The 26075-nt window shown below is 33.4% G+C and overlaps 1 pseudogene across 1 annotated transcript; it reads left to right on the forward strand.

The window, feature by feature from the left end:
* Window positions 1-24202, forward strand: LOC148597117 (uncharacterized; annotated as a pseudogene). The gene is made up of 11 exons (XR_015918927.1): window positions 1-123; window positions 1630-1833; window positions 2416-2530; window positions 12600-12730; window positions 13573-13646; window positions 14005-14186; window positions 14681-14808; window positions 15361-15370; window positions 16639-16788; window positions 17678-17763; window positions 20178-24202. The product of XR_015918927.1 is annotated as an uncharacterized LOC148597117 (transcript).
* Window positions 24203-26075: the final 1873 nt, after the last annotated feature.

Below are 26075 nucleotides of genomic sequence, written 5' to 3' on the forward strand. Positions count from 1 at the left end.
GTCTGTTTCTGGATGTATCACATGGTTAAACAGGGCTGTGAAACTTGTATGTAGCCACATGCATGTGGCCATAATTGTGTTTACCTTTGTCAGGCTTTGACCAGATGATGAGAATTTTGATTGGTCAGTATATATTTACATTTGATTGACACCTCCCATGAGGATATTGTCAGTCACGTGGCCTTGTCTAATTACCTTTAATTGCCTTCAGTCATAAATTGGTCGTGGTCAGTTAACTGTGACCAGGTGTCAACATAATTTGATAATTAGAGAAAATATCCCTTGCTGATTAACTTCCTGTCAATTTTAAAACACAAAACTTAGGCACCAAGAAAATCGCCAACTGGTTATTTTTGTCGCCAGATCAAATAAAATATCGCAAATTGCGACATTGGCAAAGCCCAGCGCGACCACTGCTAAAGTGCATTTTATATTTTTATCTCCTAAGAACATGGGTTATATTAAAAACCTGATGTTAATTTCTGTTTTCTAGGTTATCCTTAAGTTTGTGTATATATTTGAATTTATTCATCTGTCCATCAATCGTTGCTTTAATGTGGTATTTAAAGAACAATTCAACCTAATATTTATGATATAAGAGACTGTCCTGTAAGAATCGGGCAGATCCTTTGATATGGTTGGCATATTGTAAATTTTATCTCTCTGAATTTCCAATGTAATGTTTTATTTCACATGTATGTCAAACAGTAAAAAGATGTTTTAATGAGACAATGGATGGCGTGGAAAACAAATTCAAATTTTCCTTACATAGCAACCAAATTTTGCACAAAAATAAAAAGTTATCTCCCTTTTTCAATGGATTTCAATGCTTTCTATGTAATTTTTTTCTCTTTAACTGTTGAAGTTAACTAAAAACCAACATTCAACTTTGAGGAAGAATGCATTTATGATATGAAATGGAGGACAAACTTTTGAAAACAAAGTTTATCATGTGCAACCCACTGCCTAGTTTTGGCATCGACATCCTGTTTAACTTGGTCAAGTTCAAGTACATTGTACTACACACTTAAGGACGTACACCTAGGGTAAGGGACATAACTAATGGAATCAGTGATATGTTTGTATCATATTCAATTTCACCAAAGCCTCTCAAGCTTTTGTTAGAAGCAGAATAAAATGAATCGAAATTAATTAGATGCATATATAAGATTGATGTGAAATGCTGAATACAAACGGTCCAATGATTTCTAAGAGTTGTGTCCCTTTCCTTAGGTCTACCTCCTTAATGTCAAGAGTTATTGCTTTACTAAAGTAGAATGTTCAGGATTTGAATGCTAGGTCGTATTGCCCTGTAATATCTTGTAGTGCTTCCATATTGGAAATGATTAGTAACTAAACTTAGCCAATCAACTTCAATATTTTTATACAAACACCTGTATTCACCAATAACTGACTCAAATGACTATGATTTAAATAATCCTGTGTAGTACATTCTATGCAATATTAACCTGTTTATAAAGACCACCTGTCTTATATGACCATGATTTTAATAATCCTGTGTAGTACATTCTTTGCAAAATTTACCTGTTTATAAAGACCACCTGTCCATGATTTTGCTTTCCCTTGGAAGGTCACGGATGACTGAACTACACTAATCTTATGTTTCAGGTTTGTTATGCGAGGGTATATACAGAATATTTGGAGTAAAGTCTAAAATCCAGCTGCCGAAGGAATGTTACAACAAGGGGCTGCCAGTATTTTTAGAGGAACATGAACCTAACATTGTTACCAGCCTGTTGAAGCAGTTTCTTAGAGAATTACCAGAACCTGTTCTGACAACGTGGCTCATGCCCAAGTTTGAAGAGGCTTCAAGTTAGTAATTTTTATTTCTCTGATTTATTAACTGGGGTTCAGATTTATGTTTAAGGCCTTGTCTCTTCATTCATTAGAGGTGTTTTCAGTTGAATCATAATGTCTTGTTTTCTGCATGACATTTCTAAATTGTATCCATTTAAGTACATCTTGCAGCACATTATGCTACTACAATTTAACACATGTAAGTTGAATAAAATGGCAAAACAATATGAATTATCAAGAGTAATCAGGGGAACCAAGGTTCTAGTGGTAATCAAAATAATGTAATTTAGGGATAAAGACCAGACATGGAAAACAGACACTCACAACAACGAACATAAAGTAAATAAAATAATACATACAAAGTAACAAAATTAAATTAGCAACTCAGACTCCACTAAAAACTGGGAACATGGACCAGGTGTAACGGAAGAGTGAGGGTCCTCTGCTTTTCTAGAAACACCCACCGAGTTAATAAAGGGTTCGTTCCTATACATCTTGACAAAATAAGGACTACTTTTAAGATAATTATTTATCTACTGATATTCACTTACAAACTTTCTGTATACTTTTATGTATTATAAGTATAAATACTTGTAGTTCTGATGAGCGAGAAGAGTAAAGTAGAAATATTTCACAAACTGATCCACGATTTACCTAAACCTAACAGACTGTTGTTATCTTTGATGATTGTCCACGACACGTCATAGAAAGGGTAGGTATAATAGGGCTTTCATTTGTTTTATATTTTAAGTATCAGTCTCTGTACGAATCAGGCAGTAGGTGAAACATAGTATGAAAAATACCACCATTTTGATAGTTGCAGTTGACTATTTTCACCATGAGAATCAAGGAAAACAGACAAGATTTTCCATATCGTACTGGACCATCGAGTTACAAATTCATTGAAGTGCAATGAAAACATTTCAAGGGCAGATAACTCTGACAAAAACCTCATTTTCCTAATATTTAAATCGAAAAATTTTCTGAGGAAAGCCAGTGATGCAGAGATTAAATAATGATCGTTTCAAATCGAGAAAGTATCCTTGAGTGATATTATATTGTCAGATCGGTGGGGTTTTGACATGCTTGTTTCTGATTTTTATAAACACTTATACTTAAATACATTTAAATCATTCCTCCTCCTAGTTTCTTTATCCTGTCCATCACACAGTTTGACAGTGAAATTTCCTGAAACTGCTGACACTAGTAGGCCATATATTTACTGAAACATGTACTGTTTTGAAATGTCCGAATTGAATTATTTAATGTCAATTAATTTTGCATACTGAATTTGCGTCACGTCGATTTTGTTTTTAACATGAGACTGCCGAATGTTGCAAAGATAAAAGAAGCCACCCACTCTACCAATAATAAAGCCTTACAGATCTTTTTAAAAATATCACCAGATCTGCAATACAAAGGTTACAATATTATTAAGATTAATTAGTTATAATCTTGTGTTGAGCCCACTTTAATTTAAAATGAATTTATAATAATTTTTTTTTTTAGTTTCTGTTTGCGGTTTTCCGAGGAATCCTGCCACCTTGTACATTCATCAAATAAGTGCATTTTAGTTTAAGTTACCAGAATTGGTTCTATCAAGTATCTACTTAAGATACTAATTGTTCAAATATTTACAAATGTAGCTCTAGATAGATCTACAATACTTGAAATGCATGATAGTAATAAATTGAAGCAAAAAGTGTAGGAGCACTATCAGGTCGAAATTATAAATACATTTTGAAACTGATACTTTACATTCGAACTTGAATACATGTTTTGTAAGGGTGTTACGTTTTCAACTTTAAATTACAAAATAAAAGATAGTTAAATTATTAAGAGATTACAGTTCTTATGCAATAACTGTCTGTAATGAAGTTTGCCACAAGTGTGCACTGTTTATATAAGTTATGGTTGGATGGAAGCTCAAACAAGTTTTCAGTGTCTGATATATCACGGAAAGTCACTTGAATATCATTAAAAAAGTATGTTTCTTCTGTCTGAGTATTGGACAATGAATAAGGAAATAAATCTCGTCCTCAACTCGTCGTGTGTCGCACATCTTTAAAGTTTTACATAATTCAGTGCTGATCTATCGGAATTGAGTCATATTTCAGTATCAAACAAAATAAAAACGAGCTACCAATCTCGGTTTTCTGATGTATGTACCCCTCGGAATCGTGCAGTGTAATGTCACTATCGAAAATACAGACTAATACATTCCCCAATTAACACGCGTGTCACATGGTTTAAATTTCATGTCCCGTCGCTCACCTGTGTTATAAAAATATACAGTTGAACCTCGATGTGTCAAACTCGGATTAGTCGAAATTGCAGATAACTCAAACTAATTACAAAGTCCAAGCAAGACTCCCCTTACTCCAATACAATTTTACCTCGGATGACTCGAACTCGGATGAATCGAAACCTCGGATAACTTAAGGTAATCAATCAGTCCCCTCGATAGGACTTCGAGGTTAATTAACTCTGATGTCTCGAAATCAACTAATTAGTCAGAAAACTGATTGCTTTATTACAAACCATGATTGAAGTATGTTTTAACAACAATTAGCGAGGCTTTTAAAATTAATTTGTTGACACTCTTTATGGTTTAATTTGTTTTTTTGTAATTAATTTAAAATTGCGCGTGTTGTTAAAAGAAACGAATTTTATTAATAACACGCCAGAATTTACACTAACAGTGATATCATATTTTGATATTTTGAAATTTTTAAGAAAAAATACAGATAAATTGTAATGGTATCTGACTATTTAATGAAGTATCAAACAGATGATAGTAAGTATATTTCAACGACTATATTCGTTTTGCTAGTGAATTTGAATTTTTATTGTAATATTGTAGAGCACATGGTTTGACGATACTCCTGTCAGATTGTGAATCAAAAAAGCAGCATGTTATGTACTATGAGGTTTTTTGATATAGAAAAAAATAAAAATGGAAATTTCACTAAAACACTCGGTGCCGTTCAGTATTTTAAACATGATATACAGCATACAAATAATTTCCTATATGAAACGCATGACATTACAAAGTATTGTGTAAAGTGACATACATATACATGTACAAGGACAATAAATCATGTAAATACAGAAACAGTATTGGACGAAACTACTAGTATTTCTGGTTTACCCTTGACCTCATATTACTCGAACTTTTTTGCATGGTCCCTCCAACTTCGACTTAACCAGGTTCGACTGTTCTACACAATTATTTAATGTTTAGTTTTGAAAAGATTTAATGTTGTCATACATGTACCAAATAGAGATATTGGATCTAGAAATGCACATTGCTACACTTCAAATGTGGTTTTAATTCTTGCACAGTTACCATACTCAATATGTGGGTATATAATTTCCATTTAAAATTTCAGTATGTCTAAACACTGCTAAGGATTCCTTAGTGCAGTAAGGACGTAGATTATGCCACTAGGGACTTGAAGGGGTGCTGTTAGATGTATTAGAGATTGATATTTAATGCATAAATTTAAAATTTTATAGAAAATAATCACAAATGAGTAATTAAGCTTTGTTTAGGCACGTGCCGGTTTTTCTATAGATGACAAGCTAATAACACATGTTTCTCATCCTCAATCTGATCATTACATGTAAAACATATACATGTATATATACTCGTTCATTGACCTCTATATTTTCATAAAGACCTATTTCAGTACGTGAAACCTGTACTAACACCCTGTTACAAAGTACACTATTGCATGTACATGTTGTACATACAGATTTCAAACTATTTTCCGTACAACGCACGCATGCTGGTGTTCTGTTTTATGAGGTGTGATTATTCTCATAATAATCCCATCTTCTTAAAACCTACCAATTTTAATTGCGGGGGAGGATCACTTTTATATGGGGGGGTCGGACAAGGGTTTTTCTCCATATTTTTGTGTATAAAATGGTATATTACTAAACAGCAACTCCCGACAATTAAGTAATGAAATAATCAAAAATCTAAAACCGTCAAAAAACAAAACACCTACTTTGACCCCAACTTGTATGTTAAAATGTTCTTTATCAAAATCGGATTTTTTTTCCATTGATTTGTCTATTTTCATTTTACTGAAAGACTTGCAGGATTATAGAGCAATAACATGTACACTTGCTTAATTTATTCTAGTACAAAAGTATACATATTTTCCTAAACGTAATCATGCTGTGCAATGTCACTTTCGACAAATATAAAAAATACTGTATCATTAATTCATGTTCAGTTTTGAAAAAAAATTCAGTTTTAATGTTTTTATGCATGTATAACACCAAATGAAAAATCCTGGATTTAGAAAGCGCATTTCCACACACATAAAATGTGGTTTTAATTCTTGCATACTTATAGGTAGAACGGTACTATTTCAAATAGCACTAAGCTTGTTGTAAAAGACGGGGGCTAGGGCGCTCTGCCCATATAGCAACTTGGAAGGTGGTGGAATGCTGGGGTTGTCAGGCTATAATACGGAAAACCTGACCGCAAACCATAGTGGTGCACCGTGCTGGGAAAGATGCCACGTTCCTCGCATGTTAAAAAACCCTGCTGTGGTATTTGATAGGAGTAAAAATCTTTGCGCTCCGTCACAGGAGGCTAAATTGCCCGACCCTACCAATCCCTCCCTTTTTCATGTGGCAATCAAAATTTGTCAACTCTATTATCCTTGTGTCCCATCCTTTTTTTTTATTTCATTATCATCATTTCATTTTCATTTTATCATCCATTTCATGTTCATTTTATCATTCATTTCATGTTCATCGACTGAATTTAGCTGAAATATTGCTGCTCGGTCGTTAAACCCCAACAATCAATCAACCAACTATTTCTCTTTAATTTAGGTTGGCCTTTGGTGTACCCTAATCAGGACACTGTGATTGGACAAATTGTGCTGATACCCCAAATTTTTTTTATTGAATCAAGGCTTTAACATTATTATACTATAAAAAAAATGCATTTTATTTCTTGAAAACCATTTTATATAAATCCTATGAATTTTTAAAATTTATGTGCCATTCAAAGAAAAAGAGGGGAACTTTGACCCCAAACATCATCTGCTTAAAATACCAAAGAATTGAGACGGTTTTGCGATGACTTTAATCACAATTTTAGTTAGAGAAAAAAAGATATTACTGGAAAAAAGTCAGTTTTCAGTTTGTAGCTCTGTCATTCTTTTAAAAATTCACTATTGTCACCTATGGGAAATAAATAGTACCGTTCTACCTATAAAGCCATACTCAATATGTAGGGTATATAACCTATAATGTCACAGTATTCACACATGGACATGTACACTGTTCCATTCATTAACAATTTCTTATTATAGTTTTTCTAAAACATAATGTTTAATATCTATATTAAATATTAAATATAAATTTGATGTTCGTTCACGCTACTGAGAGGAATGAAAACAGCTGATACACATCTGAATGATACGTGTTTGTTTACATGATTAAATTGGACAGTAATTTACAAACACACAAGCCACGCCCAATGATACGCCTAATAAATCGCATGCTGCTCATTTTGCAATCGAAAATCAATCACAGTTATAGTCTCAAAGCCTGTTCAGGACGTCATTTTAGAATTGTTCACAGTCGCGGAAGAGATCTAAGATCTTTTACAAATACTCATGTAAGAACCTATTAGTCTTGAACGACTTTTCGGACCTCTCACGTTCGCCCCTTACCTAGGTTAGGGGGTATATCTTTGCTGTTAGTAGATACCTAACGGATGTTGGTGGCGGAACCAAGCTTTTGATTCAACTGGCTACAGAGGTAGATCACTTGTATTGTTCACATGCATAATTAATTAGCGCGCTGGGGTTTGTATGTAGTGCATTCTTGTATATGTACCGAAGAGTATGATTCCCGTAATATTGCTGTTGACCTAATCCCAGCCCCCATGTGTCCTACACTTCATCGGTCTGAGACTAAATCGACTGATGGTCGTGATTAGGATATACTTTCCTTACATTTACATATAGCTTATCAACTAAGACATGTAGCTAGTTAAGAAAGATAAAGGTGTAAACCATGATCAAACCTTAATATTTCACAAACTGGCTACGATGCATCACGAATTGAGTGTTCATTAAAAGTCCTTCGTACATGTAATCAGAATTGTGAATTGAAAAAAAAGTTTAATATTAACTATTTACAACATAGGCTTGTATTTAGTTAAACGTTAGAATTCGATTCCTGAACTTTCCTTTTATCCCTGCTTTTAACCAATATTTTTGCAATTGACAATTATTTGAGGCATAAAAATTAAAATGATCAATATAAATTGACTCTGTACATGAGTACTTTGATTATAATATGTTGACAAAATCTTTAAATGATCGCCTTAAATTTAGAAATAAAACATGCGTGTAATATGATAAAGACCAATGCATAGAAACCCAGTTTAATAAAAAATATGCATCAGCGTTACGTTGACAATTCATTACACAGATACATGTACATACATGAAGTCCCTTTTAATTTATTAAAGGTCAAGAACTATACTCTATAAAAAAAGATATCTTTAACCTCTATACACCTGTGTTACAAACTATTTTATGACACCAATAAATGAAAAGGCATGTTCACTTAAAATCTTTGTAGTTCACCTAAACTTCCGTTTTAAAAATGAAAAGCTTATAACCTATAGAAGCATCCGCTTTTATTTCAGACGATTACGATGATCGGTTTTGCTGTTAACAAGTTCCAACATCGATTCAACATTTTCTTACTAGACAAAAAGTGAGATATTTCACAAAACTTTAGTGTAGGCAGATGGCATCCACGTAAACACGGAGGTGTATTAGCAGTTTATTATTATGAATTTTTGTGTAATTATGCAAAGTTTTGCATATAAAAATCATCACACATGAAACATCTGCTACAGATTTTGAATACGTGTCCCGTAAAACTTGTATGTTACATATTTACACAGGCACATTGCTTTCGGTGCAAGCGAGAGTGTCAACTTCCTTGATTTTGACTGTATGACTAGTTCAGAGCAGGGTCTGTTCGATTGGTAATGTCGTTCTCGTTCTTTCTGCCAATCTAGCCAGGCGCAATGTTCTTTCGGTACAAGCGAAATATTCAACTTCCTTTTTTTGACTGTACAACTAGTTCAGAGCAGGGTCTGTTCGATTGGTAAAGTCATTCTCGTTCTTTCTGCTAAGGGAAGTTAAGACAAATCAGTAAATGGTCAGATTTTTATAGATCGTTTTTATACCCCTTCTTACAAAGTGGGGGAGATACGGTGATGGGATGTCTGTCCGTTCGTCCGTCCATACTTCCTTTCTTCTGCTACATTTGGGACTCATCTCTCATATCTTTTTTTTTCAGGCCTGAATTATATTTTTGTTTCTCTACCGGAGTTCATAGTATTTGTTAACTTTAAACATAAGATTAATCTGGATTGTTACCTACTCATTTCTTTTATACTTTTCATTATTTTAAAATAAATAAATAAAACACACACAACATAAAAAACATAAAAAGAAAAGAAAAGAAGAAAACTATCATTTAAAAATCTTTCAAAGGAACACAATGTATCACCATGGATCTGCAACAAAATTGAAGGTCAATGGTAAAACATTATCATTTTACACGCCACCATCTCTTATTAATTAAAGTAATAGGTATATTGCGATTTCGCGGATCATAAGAGCTCTGTCACGTACTGGGGTGGCTGTGCGGTATATTGTCTGAATAGCGTTAAATTAATGATACTCGTATATATTTTTCAAGTATAATGATGAACGTCACATACAGGTATCTAGTCAATTGGTTGTGTTCATCTGGTTCTGTTTGTAACTCAGCGGTGTCTATATTCAGATTCTTTTTAAAAATATCCTCTGGGGCGGAACGGGGGTATTTGAAAAAAAAGTTCTCAGAGGTTCCCATGGAAAGGGATTAAAGTTATAATCTGCACATTTTGTCAACAAATTATCACGAAATTAGAAGAGTCAAAAACAGCGCCTCACAATATACATGTAGTTAAATCTCCAATTTTAATAAAATAATGATGGATTTATTTCTATTTAATGGAAGTATTTACATTTTGAGAACTTATTTTTGTTCACACTCAGACTTGACTGGTGAGAATGTATTAGGTTACCTAAATGGATGCCTTCACACCTTTATTTTAAAGCGATTTTTAAGTAGATGAAACATTCGCAAGTAACCTACTGGCATTTTATTGCTACATAGTACATGTACCTAATCAGGACCTAAGGAAAATAGATCCACACAAAAACAACAAACAAAAAAAACAAAACAAAACAAAACAAAACAAAACAAAAAAAAGTATGTCTAGTCAATTTCAATGTTTTCTTTTTTTTTTTCATTTAAATAATGGAAGGTGCTTCGATATATTTAATATCATCGTCAGACTAATTAACAGCGTTGTGATTTAATTAATGGAAAGTTGACACGTTTGTTTATTGTACCACCTGTCGTCTGTATACGCAATGTATCCTCAGGGTGTGTTCACTGAAATGATTAATACGGGGGTAGATCTTGTTTTGAAATAAAGAAAATCTAAATAATACATGTTCCCTGACGTCACTATACATGACAATGATGATTGTCTTAGTTTACTGAGTTTCTCACACATTTTTTTTCACATTCATATAAGACAAGCAGATTTTTTTTAGAACTTATGGACATTTATTTTTCCTTAAATTTATATCTATGGTAGGAGGTCGATAACAACCAATGAAATGTAACCTTATTATTCTATTATTTTCAATTATAATAATCCATTTCTTATATATTGACATATGCCCCTTTGATTATAATAATAAACGTCTTGTGTAACGTTTTAAAATGTCCTAATTAAAAAAATCGGTTGTCTTTTTCAGCTCTCTTGTAAAAAACCAACTACTGAATCATTTATTTAGATTTTATTATCATAGGCTTCCACAAGTCTACGGAGCTATTGGCATTTCAAATTGTTAATTTAGCTCTGTTTTTTTTCCTCATAAATATGCTATATTTATCCCTGAATGACAATTTTGAGACCCTTGCAGGTCTTGGTTTCAAAATAATATGCCTACAGCAGCGCTAAGCCTGTTGTAAAAGGTGACTAAATAGTGCTCAGAAACCTAGTCGGGGGCTAGGGCGCTCTGCCCACAGAGCAACTGGGTTGTGTGCCCCAGGTGGTGGAATGGGGTACTTCTGGCGTGTTACAGTGACATGCTGGGGTTGTCAGGCTATAATACGGAAAACCTGACCACAAACCATAGTGGTGCACCGTGTTGGGAAATATGCCACGTTCCTTGCACGTTAAAAAAACCCCTCTGTGGTATTCTTCTGGAGTAGGAACCATAGGGCTTCACCACAGGAGGCTAAATTGCCCGACCCTACCCACCTCTTCCTATTTCCAGTGGCAATCAAAAAAATTCTCGACCCCATTATCCTTGTGTCCCATCCCGTTTTCCATTTCATCATTTTATGTTCATTTTATTATCCACTTCATGTTCATCGCCTGAATATAGCTAAAATATTGCTGCTCGTGCATTAAACCCCAACAAACAAACAAATACAATTTTGATCATTTTATTACTAATAAGTAATAATAGGTTTTTTTCCTCATTTATTAATTAATTTGTTAGTTTATTTATTTATATATTTATTTATCTACCTGTGATAAAGAAAATAAGAAAAAATAATTATGATTTAGAGCACACCAAATTTAGCCATCCTTATGAGACTCTTTGTAACTACACTTTAAATTTGCACTTTAAAATAAATTTAATTTAAGGGAGGTAACTCAATCTGATTTAATGTATAATTCTAGTATAAAAATATTTTTAGTCTGTTGAAATTGTGTATACTTAACAGTACTGAACATATACTTGTTTTCCCTTGAAAGAAAATACTGAACACCCTTAACAAACTCTTAACACTACTGAATAAATGTTGAGTGAAGCTACTGAATATACTGAAATTGCTCTTGACAACTCTTACGACAGATACTGAATTTCCACTGAAAAGGCACTGAAACTCTTAAAACTACTGAAATTAAATTTGTCAAGAGTTTTCAGTAGATGTTAAGTAGGAAATGGCCGATTCAGTAAAAAAATTCGGCTACTAGTGTGAACAGAATTTTATGAAACTTAGTAGATTGTAAGGGTAATTTATGTACTTGCACATTTTGATATCTACCGTTTGTGGAAGTTACACCCTTTGAAATTATTATTTTTCAATATATACAGTTGGTACAGCTTGCCATTGTCACTCCTAAATAAACAGTATTGAAATTTGGTAGGCTGTATGGGTACAACATTTGATGTTTGTTTCCAAAGAATTTGAAATCTTACATTTCTGCAGCAGTTTAAACCCTGCATTGGTGGATTTACTGTACCATGAGTATAAAAGTTGCAAGAGTAATCAAGGGAACAAAGGTTATAGCGGTAATCAAAGAGTAATCAAGGGAACCAAGGTTATAGCGGTAATCAAAGAGTAATCAAGGGAACCAAGGTTATAGTGGTAATCAGAGAGTAATCAAGGGAACCAAGGTTATAGCGGTAATCAAAAGATTGTGATCCAGGGACAAAGACCAGACATGGAAAACAGACATACACAACAAAGAATATAAAGTAACTAAAATCATACATACAAAATAACAAAAGCAAATGAGCAACTCGGACTCCACTAAACACTTGGAGCATGGACTAGGTGCACCGGTAGGGTAATCAACAAATGGGATAAATTTCCTGTAATACATGAATTTTATGAATTGTTTTATTGTTTATTTTTTACAGCAAAAAGAGAATAAGATGACATTACAGAATCTGTCCATTGTATTGAGTCCTACCATGCAGATAAGCCACAGAGTACTGAATGTACTATTCTCTCATGTTAAACAGCTGTTCAAACTTACAGAACTTAAAAAGTAAGTGTGAATCTATCCTCCCTTCCAAGCTTCTACAGACACAAAGCCCTGAGTGTCTCTTTTACATGATCAAACTTCTGTTATTAGTATACAACATATATTGCATATATATAAATTGGTATTTTAAATGTACTGCAAGTCTAGCATCTTTTTTAACATATAGAACTTGAAAAATATGTCAATGTCTACAGTTAATGGTAAAAAGAAGACCACTCTAGCACATATTATTTCATCCAGATGGGCATACGTCATTCAATTTAAGTAAAAGAAATATTGCCTACATTTTTTTGTTCAAGAAAGCATAACATTGTAAATAGATATGATCTTTTAGGTAAAACAGTTTTTAATGAAATAAATATTTAGAATCTGATGGTGGTTTTTAAAAAGATTAATGAAAAGTAGCAATGCATCTGTGATTTATTTAGATACAAGCCATCTCTGCGACCAGCCCATTCCAAATGGTCACTAGAACTACCAGATAGTCCTGCCCTGGATTATTATGAAAAATATCGCAATCACATTTCTTATCATGTTCAACTTTTCTAATGGGGCCATTCCTTGTGATGAAATGGGTAAAAACAATTCCATTTCTATGGAATGATTCTTAAATTCTCAATTTCATTGGCCATAATTACCCATTTGCCAAATTTCATGGGTCATTATTTACTTTTTATGACAGGTTTGACACAAACCCAACAAAATGGAACCTGCATTAAGGGGCTATATGTTACTCTAACTACACAATGTCCTTTATAATATTGTATGAAACCTATTGTTTTGATGACAATTCTTCTAAGATCAGGTCAGAGGACAATGCAAATTATTGTTCATTTTTCCATCAGATTAAAATGGCCAGAAAAGGAGATGTTAAGAGAAAATCAGATGAAGTGGGAAAATCAAGGAATTCCCAAGATAAAGAACTAAAATAAGAATTGAAAGAAATTCCTTTAAAGCAACCAGCTCCCCAACCTCTTTCTCAAAATAGTAATGAAAAAAACACATGCACCTCAGCCTCCATCTGAACCAACTGATGAAAAATCCCAAGCTCCATGGCCTCCATCTGAATCATCCAATGAAAAGGCAGAAGTGAAATCTGGAATGAGGCAAAGCAGGAAACAACTGATAAAATTAAAGGAGAAAAACTAGAAAACAAAGTAAAACCTGAAGTTGAAAAAGAAGGCAAAGAAGAAACAAAACACGAAACAATTTCTAGTCAAAATATTGAAGAAAAAATTGACAATGAAAACAAGCAGGAAGAAAATAAAGAACCTGAGAAAAAGTTGAAGACGTGGACAAAAAAGAAGCAATAACTGAGAACCCAGTAGTTGTTACAGAAGAGAAGGATTCTATCAAGGCTACTGAAGAAAATAAGCTGCCTGAAGTTAAGGAACAGGTACATGTATCTGAGGAATCTGGCCCCTCTCCTGAGAGCTCTGAGGATGAATTTGAAAACCAGGTACTTTTAATAAGATATTTTTTGTCGACATTGATGTACCTAAGTGACCATCTGTATCCTGTAATGACCTGTTTTTTATTCTTATATGTGAACAATATAAATACATACAGAACAATGAGAAAATACATGTACAACATGACATAGTTTTTTTTTATTAAAATTGTAATTAGTTAACACCCTAGAAAGTCTTTTCTTTTTGTTAATGATACAAATTAATTTACACAGTTTATCAAATTATTTCCATGTAGTGTAGTGTATGTTAATCAACCTGTATGTAAAGACCACCTGTTTTATGTGGCCATGATTGTTATCTCCCTTGGAAGGTCACTTAAAACAGGTTTGACTGTATATGAATATATACTTTTGGTCTGCCAACCGACTTCATCTGTACAGAAATATTACATTTATTTCTGACTGCATATAATTTAAAGAATTTTGCTGCTAATTTGAAAATAATTGCGTATAATCTTACGTTAAATGGTTTATTTGTTGAGGTTCAGCAGATTTTGGAGCAACAGAAAGACATCCAAGCCAGAGATTCAGTGAAGACAGTGAGACTGGAACTATAGGAGAGGAAGTAGATCTAAGGGAGATAAATGAAGAACCATCAACAGAATCACAGGTAAAGTTGGTTTGCTACATTGTACTACCTTGGTGGTTTTGTGATAGCAAACATGCCTTGAGTGCAGTAGATCATGAGTTTGATCCCAGCCTAATATTCTTTATATTACCCCACACAAGGTCCGAGTGTCAACAACATAGGCCTGCAGCAGTGCTAAGCTTGTCGTAAAAGGCATCTAAATAGAGCTCAGAAACCTAGCCGGGTGCTAGGCGCTCCTCCCACAGAGGAACTAGGATGTGAGCCTCAGTTAGTGGAATGGGGTACCCCTGGGGTGTTACATGCTGGGGTTGTCAGGTTATAATACGAAAAACCTAACCGCAAACCATAGTGGTGCACCAAGTTTGGAATGATGCCACGTTCCTCTCATGTTAAAGAACCCTGCTGTGGTATTCGATAGGAGTAGGAACCTTTGCGCTCCGCCACAGGAGGCTAAATTTCCCGACCTTACCCATCCCTCCCATTTTCTAGTGGCAATCTAAATTTGTCAACCCTATTATCCTTGTGTCCCATCCTTTTTTTTCATTTCATCATCATTTATGTTCATTTTATCAGCCATTTCATGGTCATTGTCTGAATATAGCTGAAATATTGCTGCTCGGACGTTAAACCCCAACAATCAATCAATCAATCATGACCCGTCAGTCCATCAATCAGTCCAACATAATTTTTTTAAACTTTTTTTTCTAAATGCTTCCAGATGTTGAACCGATCTTCATATTATGAGTATATATATACCACCACAGTTACAGATTAGGTTTTGTTCCTCTTCACTGGTTTTTAGAGAGTTACACATGAAAAGTTGATAGAAATGATAGTTTTTTAGCACTTTTTTCGTTGAGGCAGATACTGAGCTTAATCGTACATAAAAAAAAAATTATCCTTCAAATTTCCCTTACAGTTAGAGCCCTTTGAAATTACCCATTTTGATCAAATTATTTTTTTGGGCACTTTGGATATGTGAGTGTGCTCACTAAGGTTACTTGATTTTTAGGTTCTTGATTTATCAAAATACATTATGTCCCTGGTCTTTCACTGGAATTTCCCTACTATTTCTGAACAATACACAAAAATATCGTCCAAATGTAATTCCTTTTAGATCATTCAATACCTCTTTTAAAACCAGTAAATATGTTTCTTGCAATAATTCAGCTCATTGATATTTTATTATTTCTGCAAATAGAATTGAGGTCTAGTCTTCATATCAACTGAAGATTTGAGGGACTCCTTTTAGGCCTTGAAAGATGTACAGTAATAAATTTGCATTTAGGAAATTTAGTTTTTGAAGTTATGTGTCAAGAAGCATAACATGTGTTAAGCATAACATGTGTTAAGTATGTTCCATGTAACTCACTTATCGTCAAATTCTCCATCTTTTCATTAATAGTTAACCATTAATAAACAGGAAGTGAAGAGCAGTGATTTTAACCAAGTACAATTGGTGGGAAAATTCAAATTGATGAAAGTTTTGGAAATCTAATGTTCGATAAGGAAATTATTTTCTTAAGCTGAAATTGGTTTTATTTGAGTACATCGTATAATAAAGAATCTGTTTTTATAGTTTTCAATGTTAATGCAAATTAACTTTTGGACGATTTAAATATTTAGGAAAAGGTGAAATGGAAAAATATTGTATTTGTGTGTGAAGTATGGATTGACATTCAGTTTACACATATAAGGGAAAAACAGTTCTTGATATTAAATATGAAAAATGCAAATGTATGATGACAATTTTATTTGATATCATGTAATATTCAGAATTTTGCCCATACTACAATGTTCACAAGAATCAAAAACCTCCAGTGCTGACAGCACTTTGATTTTCTGTTTTAGTTGATGCTGATATCCCTACTGATTCCATTGATGCTGTGCAGGAACTGAAGGAGGAAACCATAGCAGGAGATGTTGTAAACAGGGTACCAGAACAAGTCAACACTGCTGAACAGGATGTGGCTGAATTTATCAGTGTTCCCGATTCTGACAGTAGGTTTACTGTGCCAAAAATGTCACATATGAGAATCATGTTTTGTAACACATGATTACACATGTACACAGCCAAATGTGCCACATATGATAACCATATGGTGCTCATATGATAAATATATGACAATCATATGGTTTTGAACACATGATAGTCATATGATTATCATTTGATTCTCATATGGTAATTTTGGCTTAAAAACGTATGACAATCTTATGTTTGTGAAAAACATATGATTATCATATGATAATCATGTGATAATCATATGTATACTGAAACATATGATTATCATATGGTGCTCAATTTATTTGATAAACATATGATGCTAACCATATGATTCTCATTTGTGGCACATTTGCTTGTGTAGTTATTGTGATTATTATATGTTTTAAGGTTTAATATATTATAAATGGGTTAAAGACATGTTATTTACTCAGTGTTTTGACACGATTTTCTTCCACTTCATAGCGGAAGTTTGCTTTTTCAAATTTTGATTTTACCAATACACTGTGTATTGACTTCCAATTCTGTCAATTTTGGCTTTTTGTTTGTATTAGTAAGTCAGTATTTACATGACTCCTTATTTGGTCTATGAATTAAAGCCTGGTTTCTTATTTAGACCATGCCCCTGTAGGGACTACTTTTTTATGGAATGAAAGCATTGACATTCTAAACTGATTCCGTGAATATCTTTTGAATTCAAATTATTCTAATTCTCTTTTAGTAAATTATATTGTGTCCTCTTTTGCTCAAAGTGAACATAGTTCGACTGGAAGCAGTTGTATCATGTTGCATCCTGCAATGTTTTTATTCAAGTAATGAGTTATTGATCTTGCTTTCTTGGATGTCATAATTTTGAAATACAGAACATGACACAATTTTTTATTACAGCTATATTTGTAGAAGAAGATGAAGAGTTGATACATTTACAGGAGGAGGATTATAGAGTCAGACTAGAGGAGGAGGAACTCATTGCTGTAGGTATTACAAGAATTGTTTAGAAAAGTCAAGTGGTCCTTGCATTTAAATTTGTTTATCTAAATGTAATCCTAAGAAAAATGGTTTTGGGGATTTCCACTGTTCAACATTTTTATTTTTTATTTTTAGCTCACCTGGCCAAAGGCCAGGTGAGTTATTGCCATCTCGTGGTGTCCGTCGTCGTCGTTAGCAACTTGTGAAAACTCTTCCCCTCCGAAACTTCGTGACCAATTGGAACAAACCTTGGTATAAATGTTCCTTGGGGTATCCTGCATAGAACTGGTGTGGGGATTTTTGATCCATCAAAAAACATGGCTGCCATTACTAAAAATAGAACATAGGGGTCAGACAGTAGTTTTTTTGCATATATCTCCAAAACGGTTCGGTTTAGCTAAATTCTTACACAGGGTAAAACTGTTCAGCATGATGAGATCTATCTGCGGTCAATTTTCATTTTAATATATTAAGCCATGTTGGAGTTATTGCCCTTTTTCAAAGTTTTTTGCTGTTTTTTAGTGTTATTTCTTTCAAGAATCATCTCCTCTGACACTATTTCACCAATTGAAACTTGGTATAAGTGTTCCCTGGGTTATCCTGCATAGAATTGAAGTGGGGTTTTTGATCCGTCGAAAAACATTGCCACTGTTGCTACAAATAGAACACAGGTTTTTTTTTTACAGTTTTCAGCCAATGTCTTGAAAACTATGATAGATTTAGACTTTCATTTACTGAAATGATCCTTATGGTAAGTCCTATTAACATTTTCTTGAGTCAAAATTGTTGGACATCTTGTTTAATTTATTGCCTTTGAAAGGCCAAAGTTGACCAGGCGAGCAATTCAGGCTCCTGGAAGCCTTTTGTTTTTATGCTTCATCCGTGTGAAAAAGAGTTGAGCGTAGTACATTTTCAATGAAGTGCACATCATGAGGAAAGTGTGACCAGTCAATGCTTTTACATGTAAATGAAACATAAAAAAAAATCAATCATTCAATTCTAATGTCTCTCTTATTTCATTTCATCTGTATCAAAGTCAGACACTTAGATACTGATGGAATAAGATAAGAGAAACATTAGACTGGCCGACACCATTCGGTTACATTTGATTTAATTTTAGAAATGTAATACACAGTAATCAATAAATGTAATCTGGTTATAGAAATGTAATACACAGTAATCAATAAATGTAGCCTGGTTATAGAAATGTAATACAGAGTAATCAATAAATGTAGTCTGGTTATTGCAGGCATGGCTTATTTAAAAATATAGAAATGCTATTCATCATGTGTTAAGCCAATTATATATTGAGATGAGCATGTTTTAATGATATGCGCAGAAAATATAATTATTGTTTACGCCAAGAGAAAACTTGTCAATATGACCTAAAACCAATTCATATACTGTAAACCAACTAATTTTCGTGAGCTCTTATTTTCGTGAGTTTTGCTGACGTAGAATTATCACGAAAATAAATAGCCGTGAAAAAGCATACTTAGACACTATCTTTATGTTTTCAATTATTTTTTTTTATTAAAATGCAAAAATAAATGTTCGCGAAATTACCAAACAGTAATCACGAAAATAAATTGGTTTACAGTACATACATACGTCTTAGCAACCACTAGTATACAACAATAAACTGTCATAATAGACCATGATTATAGTATCCCTATGTGGTACATTCTATGTAAATTTAACCACTATATAAAGGCTATCTTTCTCCTTATGGAAGGTCCTAATATGATAGAATTACTCAGGACCAGTTCCAGACACTTTGAAAAAGGGGTCATAGCCAAGGTTTCTCAGGGAAAAAAGGGGGATGGTTGAACATTATTTGCAATTTTTTTTGTGAATTTTACACATGAAAATGACAAAATTTCATATAAAATGGGTTGCCAACCCCCTGCACCTCCCTCTGAAACTACATTTGACACACCAAAATTGATAATGTTGTTTATCAGCAAAAAGAAATACTGAAGTGTCAGTAATGGGATAACTCAAATATGTCAATATCACAAAACATGGATTGAACGTGAACACAGACATCATAGACAATCTACATATTCAAGGTAGCAACCCAAATAAAAAAGCTTACACATTAAACTGAAGATATGAAACACAAAACGTCACACAAAAAAAAGCACTAGCAATATGAAGTTCTACAAAAACTGGGAGTGACAGTGACATCTGGTGGCTGGGAAGGGTAAACATGTCCTGCTCCACCAGCGGAACCCATCTTATTGCAAGTGAGTATAATATGGTAATAATCTAGCAACAGTGAATGTGAGGATAACTCTGAGGTCAGAATCTGGGAATCTGTGTTGCCATCTGTGTCTCCCCTTCACGTGTCTTATTCTAATTACAATAGTTATGTGGAGCATGTGAATAATAAACTCAACTATTTATCTTTTTAAAGAGAGTGAACTGAGGACTAAGATTGAGACGGAGTAGAATGAGATAGAGAGGCTACAACAGATCACGGAGTTACAGTACCTTAGACAGGACTCTGACCTCAAGGAGTACAGCTCCTCTTCTGACTGAGGATGAGGAGGATCTACAGGAAATACTCAATGACTTTCTTGAGAAAAATGAATCTCTAGAGGTATTTGAAAAACTAATGTTAGGAAAATTGAAAACTTGTTTACTGATTTCATTTCTGAAAAGTGGTATGGCCAATGTTGATTTTGAACGTGGTATTTGAGAGTAACTTTTTCTCATTTTTTACAAATTATTGTGCTATTCTTAGATTTTTGTAAGGATAATATAATGTATGTTTAAGAAGGTAGTTTGGGGAATGTTTGCCATTATAAAAAAATGATTATTCAAAACTACACAAATATTCATCTCATAAAACCCTTGATTAAAAAATGTGTAAAAAAATTGAAAAGGGAATACAATTTTTGACAACAGAAACAATTTTCTTTTGCTTTAAAGTGAAATTTTAAGTTTTTTTTAAAAAGATGGATCACTTGCGTCTGTCGTCTTCCGTTTTCGTTAACAATTTTTCAAAACTCTTCTTCACTGAAACTACTTGACCAATTGGAACTAAACTTTGTATAATTGTTTTTTGGAGTATCCTGCATAGAACTGTTGTGGGGATTTTTGATCCGTTGAAAAACATGGCCGCTATTACTAAAAATAAAACATAGGGATCAGACAGTACTTGTTCGTATATATCTCCAAAATGGTTAGGTTTAGCCAAATTCTGACATGGGGGTAAAACTGTTCAGCTTGATGAGATCTATCTACAGTCAAATTTTCATAGTAATCTTTTATGCCATGTGGGAGTTATTGCCCTTTTTCAACGTTTTTTTGCTATTTTTAATGTTATTTCTTTCAAAAATATTTTTCTCTAACACTACTTGACCAATTGGAACCCAACTTGGTATGAATGTTTCTTGGGGTATCCTACATAGAGCTGATGTGGGATTTTTTGATCTGTCGAAAAACATGACCGTCGTTACTTAAAATAGAACATAGGGATCAGACAATATTTTTTCGCATATATCTCCAAAACGGTTAGGTTAAGCCAAATTCTTCCAATAGCTGAAATGATCCTTATTTTTAGGACTACAAAAGTCTTCCAGCATAAAATTTGTCAGACGCTTTCTTATAAGAGTTATTGCCTTTTTTTACAGTTTTCAGCCAATATCTTGAAAACTATGAAAGATTTAGACTTTCATTTACTGAAATGATCCTTATGATAAGTCCTATCAAAGTTTCTTTGAGTCAAATTTATTGGACAACTTCTTGTTTAATTTATTGCCCTTGAAAGGCAAAATTCAACCAGGTGAGCGATTCAGGCTCCTGGGAGCCTCTTGTTACATGTATATATTTATTTCCAATTTCAGCATTTTTTTTCCTTTTTTGTTGGCTTTCACCATTACAGTCCTTTATGGTATGTTAAATTCCGATTTTTTGGTTTACTTCCTGAAATCATGTCTGTGATTAGGTTTGATAGATTTTCAATTTTGTTTGGTTTAATGAACAAAAATTAAAAAGTTTAAAATTAAAAAGAGAACAAAATTATTAACTAATGAAGATCAATGTAAAAATTGTATCACCTTAGACTTTAAGATGTTCTTAACAGTCACCAGTGAACAGATTTTATAAAGAATCTTGAGTGTTATAGGTCAAAAGGTTATAAGGTCAGAAGTCAATGAATAAGGGCAGAGGTCATATTAAACAGGCAAGGTGGTGACCCTTTTTACATGTATCTTCTTAAGTTGATGATTTGGTTGTCTTCTCTCATGTAAAAGTAATCAAGGGAACCAAGGTTATAGCGGTAATCAAAAGTAATCAAGGGAACCAAGCTTATAGTGGTAATCAAAAGTAATAAAGGGAACCAAAGTTATAGCGGTAATCTAAAGGCTTCAAATTCTTGTATAAAATCAACAATCTTAAAAGAAAAGATATTACTTTTACAATGCCTCAGTGAAGCAATTATCAAAATGTTCATGATTGTAAATTTTGTGAAAAGTCACGAAATCCATGCCAGTCATATTGAGTAACTCTGGCATTTTAGAATAATTCTAGTCTTAAGTATATCTTTTTATTTTCATGGTTGCAATGTTGTGTTAGCTTATTAATTTAACATTAAGTAGCATGGAAGTGATTTGAAGATATCAGGAGTTACTGTGAAAGTATTTTAATTCGTGAATACCAATTTTCATGGATTAGGGACGAAACACAAGTTCATGGATTCTTGAATTCGGGGTTTTGAGATTTTTAGTATACACATCAATGGAAATTGTTTCCCTCGAACTATAGGTTTTTTTCACAATAGTGATTTTTGTCTTATTTAATCAGTGTTGTAGGCTTCATGCTCTCTTTTAAGGAGGTAGACCTAGGATAAGGGACATAACTCTTTAAATCAGTGATGTGTTTGTATCATATTCAATTTCATCAATGTCTTTCAAGCTTTCCCTTGAAACAGAATGAAAGTAGTCCAAATTACTTTGATGCTTGCATGAGATAGTTGTAAAATGGTAAATACAAATGTTCCAATGATTCTACTTCATTCCATTTGAGTTAGATTTTTTATAGTTCTTCATACGGTTCAAGTGTATTGTTAACTGTATTTTAATTGAATGAGGTTTGTTTTAATTTAAAAGATGTACAATTGTTGAAATGTTAGTGCCAAAATGATCTGTTATTGATTATCTTATTTCTAAACAATACTCCATTCTACTTTCTGTTCAGATGACCTTTCTATTCAGCCAATCAGATTTAATCTTTCATGATTTTGAAAGCGTAATTCAAAGGGGAAACCCTGAGGATTTTTAAAAGGTAATCTGAAGTGTTGTTACATTCTGTGTATAGTGATCGAAAGTAGTGCTTGATAGTTCTAACTTTGATCAGATTAATTTAAAAAAAATATAAATTTCTCAAATAGGTCTTTTCCTTGGTTAACTCCGACTGTGTTACAATTAAGTTTATATAAGAAAAAGAATTTTTACCAACCCATCAAAAAAACTGCCCCTAAACTGTTCAATGGAATAAAATATATCATATGTTGATATGAGTGAGTGGAAATAGTTAATGTTTAATGCTAGCAAGGGAGATAATATGTTTTAAGTACTTTTTCCACTAAGAACCTGGCAAAATATATATAAGGTATGGCACATGAAGGAAAAAACACAGAGATATTATTGCATTAACCAATTATATCTGATGGCCACAAGAAATAACCTTCGAAGTGTTCGTAAAATTTGCTTTTTTAAGATATTGATAGATCAAATTTAGTTGAAATGCTGTATGGGAAAATGGCAGGAAAACTTTCCCACACTTTGTCCCTATATAAACAGTCAAAAAATATCTACATAACAGATGCTTCAGGATGAACTTAAACAATTTAAATAGCATTTCCTGATGTACTGAATATATTTTAGGCAAAATTGACTAAATTGGGGAAAATAATGTGGCACCCATTGCCTGATTCTTACACAGAATGGTACTTAAGTGTATATATAGAGTCTAATATAGAACAGTAGGGGTTTCCTTTTAGTGAGCCTACTTACAGTTGGTCTTTGTATTTGACCTAAATTTTTACTTTTACAAAATACTTAAATTCTACATTGTTTCCCTCTATCAAAAGGCAATTCACCCCCTCCCATTCAAGTTTATTGCAAGTTTTTAATGCTTTTTCATTGTAGTTGTGTAATATTAAAAAGTCTGAAGAGCATTGGCTGAACCAGGGGGTGCTCCAGGTGGCATCCCTTATCAAACTGAAATTTGTTTTAATATGTAATTTTTATGTCAGAACATTACAAAATACTCAGAAAGCTATAAAGTTCAATCTACTTGATGCATATGATTTCAGATTTGCCTGTAGGACTGCCACTGATTAAAATACAATTGTAAAAAAAAACTTCTGACATAACATGTAATTATGTATGTGCAATATTTATCTTTGTACTATAATAAATTATGTATGTTCAATACATATTTTATTGACCAAACTTTACGACAAACGTGATGACTTTTAATTCAAAATTATCAACTTTCCTTTCATCTGTGGCAACATCCCTTCAGCACTCAAATGGTTGGTTAATTGTTACTTGTGATGACTGAAATACTCTTTATACACCCCACTTGCAAGAGTAATCAAGGGAATAAAGGTTGTAGTGGGAATCAAAAGAATGTAATCCAGGGACAAAGACCAGACATGGAAAACAGACATACACACCAAAGAAAATGAAGTTATTGGACCAGGTGCACCGGTAGGGTAAGCATCCTCTGCTTTTCTAGAAACGCCCGCCGAGTACGGGGGAGGGGGTTAGGGGTATATTGTGATAGGAGTGTTTGTACTTTGGTATACTTCCTTCTGTAAGACAAAGGGCCATCCATCTCTCATCTATTACTGTAAATGTACTAATTCTCGTGGTGCACTAATTTTCGTGATTTTCGCAGTGGACAGAAAAGCACAAAAAATAGTACTCATGAAATTGATTTTCAACACTATATTATGCTAATATAATTTTTCATAACCGTGAAAAATGAAACCCGTGAATATAGCCACGTGACAAAATCCACGAAAATTGAAACCTGTGAAAATAGCCACGTGACAAAATCCGCGAAAAAATAGCAACCACAAAAATTAATATGTTTACAGTTACTCCTCCAACACTACTGAACGGAATTGAATGAAACTTGCACAGAATCATGATGATTTGTTCCCATTGTGCACCTCCTATTATAGATATTGATCTGAATCATTATGGAGTTCAAAAGGTGCATGCTATCAAATGGGGTTGTGGGGTATATCGAGTTGGTGAGCATTGTTTACAGTTTTGTAGATTTATAATATGCTGAGTCTAAGCTGAAGTGCCTAAAATATGTAAACATGAGTACAGTTCCGCGTAAGGATCATGCTAAATCACATAAGACAAGAAGTAATTCAAGCTTATTTTGCATTGACCAGATTTACAACGTCTTCGTTAATAAGAGTGTCAGTAAAAGTGAGAGTAAAGCAGATATTGGCTGCTAAATGTTATACCCTCAATGAGTGTCAGTCATTCTATTCATCTGTATTTCCATCCAAACCTTTTCACAATTATCTCTGCTCCCAATTTTATTAAAAAAAATGGAGTTTGGCTTTATATGGATGGGGCATAATTTTTGTGTTCTTAGCGATTTTGGATACTGTCTGAAATTAACTCCTTTTTCAAATGTGAATGTCATTTTTAATGTATAAAATAATAGCATACGTTTTGTCATAAAATATTAGTGATCGCTAATAGATGTAATGGTTAAAACTTTTGTGTTTGGCTTTATAGAGATGAGCCACAGTGTTCATTCTAGGCCGTGCCATTGACGCAAATTTACCGTCTATCGGTGCTTAAACCTTGTACCATATGCGCCCAAGTTTTTATTACCCGAATAAATGCAATAAAGGTGAAAGCAATTAAAACACGCGTAATAGTTTAATTCAAGATGTAATCTACTCATATTTATTCTTATTACACCTGTTTTTCGAGAATGACCCCTAAATTTGCTACCAGAGGGCCCCTTGTACCCATCTGTTGAACGCTGGGAGCATACTGTAAGCGATTTTGGATGCCACCCGATCAATTCCCTGTACAATTGTACCTAGCACAAAAACGCATGCAAATTCATGTCGGTTGAGTTTTGCTATGGAAAAGATTAATCAAGGGAACCAAGGTTATAGCGGTAATCAAAAGAAGGCAATCCAGGGACAAAGACCAGACATGGAAAACAGACACACACAACAAAGTACACGGAAAATTTCGCACCAAAATTTTTACACCATTGTACATGTACGTAAATTTTAATAATTTTAAGAAATAAACAG

This window comes from Perna viridis, chromosome 15, assembly GCF_037379345.1.
Source record: "Perna viridis isolate PV_CMFRI_1.1 ecotype Kerala chromosome 15, ASM3737934v1, whole genome shotgun sequence".
Classification (NCBI taxonomy): domain Eukaryota; kingdom Metazoa; phylum Mollusca; class Bivalvia; order Mytilida; family Mytilidae; genus Perna; species Perna viridis.